Source organism: Tenrec ecaudatus, chromosome X (genome assembly GCF_050624435.1).
Source record: "Tenrec ecaudatus isolate mTenEca1 chromosome X, mTenEca1.hap1, whole genome shotgun sequence".
Lineage (NCBI taxonomy): Eukaryota > Metazoa > Chordata > Mammalia > Afrosoricida > Tenrecidae > Tenrec > Tenrec ecaudatus.
Window position 1 is genome coordinate 154,923,578 of NC_134548.1, and position 5,804 is coordinate 154,929,381.

A 5,804-nucleotide genomic window follows, 5' to 3' on the forward strand; every position below is an offset into this window, starting at 1 on the left:
ACTTTAACTTCTTTCCCTTCGTTTCCATTCATTTCACTACCTGGCAAAACCTCTAACCCTGAATCAGCCCTGCAGAGGAATTCTGCTGTCCAGTCTTCCTTAAATCTTCAGGGTATCCAAGGCCACCTGCACATTCAGTGATGCACTAGAGGAACCTACTGTCTGCAGCACATAGGAGGGAGCTTCTAAAAGTTCAGGGACAATTCCAATTACTTTTTCATTTCATTTTTCAAAGAAAATTTGAAGCCCACTCATATGTGTACTTACAACTAGATTCATTATGCTGAAAGGATACGAAGAAAAACAAGCAACGGGAAATGGACCATGTGACAGAGTCTAGAGCAGTGGTTCCCAACCTGTGGGTCACAACCCCTTTGGGGGAGTCGAATGACCCTTTCACAGAGGTTACCTGATTCATAAAACTAGGCAAATGACAGTGATGAAGTAGCAACGAAAATAATTTTATGGTTGGGGGTCACCACAATATGAGGAGCTGTATGAAAGGGTCGTGGCATTCGGAAGGTTGAGAACCACTGCCTTAGAGGAAAATAGGAACAAGCTTCCAGAGTTCTCTTCTAATGGATTCATTCAGGGTGTGCTTAATTCTCCCAGCAACGAGTTGTGACAACATGTGTGAAATATTGTCTACCAGGGAAGCTCATTAGAGGCTCTGTGCCCAGAGTTGTTATTGGGAACAAGTCACGTAAGCACTCTCCGCCAAGCATGTACCAAAATTCCAGATTCCAGTAGGAACTCCAGTATTCAGCATATAACTAAGCATTTGCACAAATACAACTGATGCCATGTTCCCCTGCCCCCTATCACTTAGGGAATGGGGGAAGTTTCTGAATCCAAGTTTCCAGACATCATTGAAGGTCTTTCAAAGGGCAGTAGTCAAGCTATTTGTGTTCTCTTTAATGTATAACCCATAATACCTACTACTGCACGTGGCACAGATTAAACATTTAGTAAAGGCATAAAAAACAAATGAATGAATGAATGGCAGTGACATAGGTACTCTGAATATATTATTCATGATTTTCCATAATTACCTTGTAACATAAGTAGTCTTATCCTAATTGTCAACACAAAGCAATAGACTAAATAAGATGACTAACTTGGGCCTGGGGATGAACAAGAACCAATCACTGTTGGATCCCTTAGCACAAAGTAAGGGTTCAAAAGTGGAAGTTCCCTTAAAGCTCTTTCCCATAACCATCTGTTGATAGAAGGATCAGGGAACTACGCAATCTTCCATCAGGTCTCAAGGTCACTTCTCCATATCAGATATTGTGGCGTGGGACTTCAATCATTATTTAGGCAGGAACGTTAACTTCCTTCTCTTCCCAGGACCCACTGGAAGCAGCATCAATAATAATAACAATCACAGTCACCATAATCACCATTACTGACTGCACCCAGCAGTTTACTAACCATGTTATATGTATGCCTGTGTTTTTATGAAGACAATCCATGTCTTCTACATTTATTTGTCAACTTTTCCCTCACCCAGACAAAGTCATTTTGTGAACACACCACAAAGTTTTTACAACCACGTGTAGAAAAAAATTTCCCAACAGTCTTCTGAAAAGGAAACATAGAAGGAAAGCTGTTTATGTAAAAATTCATAATCCTTAAGAGTCCTGTGGACAGATTCTTAATAATGTACATAATTCATAGTATACATTCTTATTAGCTATAATACAGATGGACAAAGTGAGGCTGAGAAGGATTAATACCTTTCTCAAACCCAAACACCTAGTAAGTGGTAAAGATGAGTTTCAAACTCATTTTTGCCCAGTTCCAAAAGTTAAGTTCTTAAGGACAGAGCTGGAAGCTTTAGAGAAGCTAATGGAGAGGGAGAAAAGCCAGCAAAGAAGCAGGACAGTAGAATTTGGGCTTTCTGCCCTGTTACCTGCTACCCAGGGGCTCTTTCTGTTCTCGGAATAAACCCGTTTGGTCTCAGCATGTCTGTACGGAGCTCAAATAATATGCCTGTGACCCATCAGCCCATCAGCCATTTTGACATGAACAGCCACTTCTATAAAGATGCCAGGACACAGGGTCCAGAGAAAACTAGCAAAACTCTCATGTCATAGAGACTAGAGTTGGTATGAAGCCAATTCCAACTCCTGGCAATCCTCTAGGGCAGGTAGAACTTCCCCTGTGGATTTCTGAGACTCTAACTCGTTACAGGAGTCATCTTCTCTTTCTGCCCTGGAGTACTTGGTGTTTTCGAACTGCTGACCCTGCAATTAACAGTCCAATATGTAACCAGTACACCCCCCAAGGCTCCTGAGTTAGAGAATACAGTGCAGGGGAAATAAACAACAGTGTCAACTTAGCAAGGATCCTATCTCCTCAGGCCTCAGAAGGCTCTGGCAAATATTTCAATAATAAGCAGCCTTTCCATTGGGAAGAAAGTTCCAGTTCACCAAGCACTTTCACATACATGACCTCATCTGATCCTCCAGAGGGGTGTGATTCTCTCCACTTCTGATGAGAGGAAGCAGCAGTTCAAGAATGTCAAGTGACTTGCCAGCATCACACGGTTGGTAAATCATCGAGTGTGGATTCCAACCCAGTGCTTTTGATTCCGAGCTCTGCACTTGTCCACAGGCCCAAATATATTTGCTATTAATTACTATAATCCTGTCACTACACTGCTAATCAAGTCAGGCCAGGATTTATTCAGTTCCTTACTGTCTACATCCACCTATTTCACACACCCAGTGGCGTCCATGAAATAGATGTGAATTAAGTGTCCTCATTTGTGTACAGAAACACTCACTCAAACACACTGAAGTGTTAGTATACAGTTCTGTTTTGCTTTTTGTGGTATGGGTAGGTAGAAATTCTATTGTGTTTTCTGTTGTTATTCAGTATTTTCATACACCCTTTTTTTTAAAAAGCCTATTAAATCAGGTGCTAAAGTCCTTAATCTTGAAAAATAGAACAAGCAAAGGACATCCAATTCAAGGTACCAATAATGTTCAGGTTTTTCCAATTATTCCAGGGCAATTGAAAGGAATGTTGTTTGTTCTTGTTTATCTGCAAGTGATTTGTATGTGCCTGAAAGGAGAAGCGCCCCTAACTAGATAGTAAGAGCTATCTGTCATCTCTGATGGTCCATTATAGATTCAGTCAACTTAACAAATAGTTAAATAGAACTACATGATAGGCACTGTAGTATGCTAGGCATCGCAAGAAAAAGAAAACACAATATAGGAGCACGTGCGGGGAACATTGGCAGGGGGCAGGGGTCCATGCAGAGGGACGTGGATGTGCAGAGATACGCTGACCTTCTTGTCCTATCAATTTCTGCAGTCTGAAATTGACCATACATGGACCCATGATGCATTCATGATTGCTGGTGATTGGAATGGGAGAGTTAGAAACACAGAAGAAGGACCACTGGTTGGAAAATATGACCTCGGTGATAGAAATGAAGCTGAAGATTGCACGAGAGAATTTTTAAAGACCAGCATCTTCTTCAATGCAAATACCTTTCTTCAGCAACATAAATGGTGACTATGTGCATGGACCTTACTCACCAGATGAAATACACAGGAATAAAAACTAACACATCTATGGAAACAGACCCTGACAAAGATCAATATTATCAGGCAGAACTGTGGAACAAACTATGGTAATTATATAATTTCATGTCACCTTGAGAAATAAGTATAGGGGAGGAGTCTAGCCTGTCAATCAGATCAGTCTGATGATGCCTTCTGTGGGAGTGGCCTTCTCATGATGATTCTGAGAACTTCCTCTCTCAATTCTGCCATCAGAAGAGGCGGGCCTCTGCGTAGTTCTCTCCCCTCCCCTCCCCTCCCCTCCCCTCCCCTCCTCTCTCTCTCTCTCTCTCCCCTCTCTCTGTGTGTGTTTTCACCCTCCTGTTAACAAGCCACATGGAGCTGTGTTGACAAGCCACACTCAGAGAGCTGGAGGAACCATGCGGAGACCTGAGATGCTTCCATCACCACTGGATCCACAACACTTTTCACCTACTGGCCTTGATCTTCCTTCATGTGACATCATTACCAGTGACGACGAGAATTGGACATATGGGTTAATATCAGACTTATGGACTTGATCTGGACTTGACTGGGATGTTTTCTCAATATTCAATTACTGTTTGATATAAACCTCTCTCTTAACACGCATATGAATGGCTCTGGATTTGTTTCTTTAGTCAACCCAGCCTAACACAAACCATTGATTATTCCTCAGCAAGTTCACATTGAATTTGAGAAAAATTAAAATGATTTTGCAAAAGTCAAAGTCCAACCCTGAGTGTATCCCGCTAGAATGATGTACATATCATTTCAAAGATATATTTGAAACATGGAACATTAATGACCAACGTGATAGCATGACATCAAGGATATCATACAGGAATAAAGCAAGAGATATGCCCAGCGAACACCACCACCTGTTATTGATTTGGGTCACAATAGAATGTCCAGGACTGAGTGGCGTAAAACATAAAACACAATTTAAACATCATAAAATGATCAGGAATACATTCAAGAGGTTGCAACTAACCTCAGCAAACACACCGGGCATAAAGAAGAGCTCCGCCTTGGAATGGGAAGCTCATCTGTTTGGGACACTTTTAGCCGAACCGCAATAGCAGGTGCCAGGAAAGCACCCCAAGGGTCATTAACACAAAAACCAGGAAAGAAAGAAAAGCCCCAAAGGGATGTTAGAGACTCTGAAGTTGAGATTTGTACCTAGGAGGGAATTTCAAAAGTCCGAGGGGGTAATTCAAATATTGTTTCCTTCCATTATGGCCCACATTCATGAAAGCCCCTGGAACAATAGCTAAAGCTAATGGACGAACTGGGCTCCAACATGGCACTGACAATGGGAATGAGGTTGCACTCTGTTGTTCACAGGGTCACTATGTGTCGGCACTGACTTGGTGACACCTGACAACAAGAGCTCTTCCAAGGGTTTTTCCCCTAATAGACCATGGAGGTAGTGACTATGTCTATGTAGACACTTAGCAAATACTACTTGTTAACCAACTACCGAAAGCAAGTGCCCGAGAATACAGCGCAAATCCCATTCGTGTCTAGGGAGTAGGTGTGTATGAGGATGGGTTGCTCGGACAGACGCCTCCTGAAGACAGAGCCGGATGCAAGGCCTCAAGGCACACTCTCCGCCAGAGGAAGGGCCGGACCAACGCCTTCCTTCTGTGCGACGCGAGTCAGTGCTGTCCACGCCAGCTCTGTTCAAGTACATCTGTCATATAAAGACAGATAGATCCCCAAACACTCAAGATAAATGTGTTTCACCATACTTTTTTCCCTGAGCTGCAATCAATGGCTGAGATGTTTATTGTCAATGTTTTTGTTGTCGAGCAAAAATAGCACCTGTAATCAGCTATAGGTTCTGCAGATACAAATGACAGCTAACACAGAGAGAAAGATAAAAATACCACCGCATAAAACCACCATAAACAGTAATGCACACAATAACAGTAGACACTGTTCAAACTTCCAGAGAATACCAAAGTACTCTCTCCAAGACAATGTAAATACATGTTTCCTCAAAATCTGCTGTTAAATGAGACATAGCTCTGATTCTTACCAGTCCTGGGAGAGGCGATCTTTGGCTTTTGAGAACAGTGTCACGTTCTGCGGTGTTGGGTAAGTGGTGCTACCCCTCGGAACCTCGGTTTCTCTTAATATGGACTAGAGAAAAATACTGTACTCCTCATAAGTTACGTGGAGATTAATTAAATGAACACATGAGAAGAACAGAACAAATATTGGTTATCTGTCTTGTTTTGA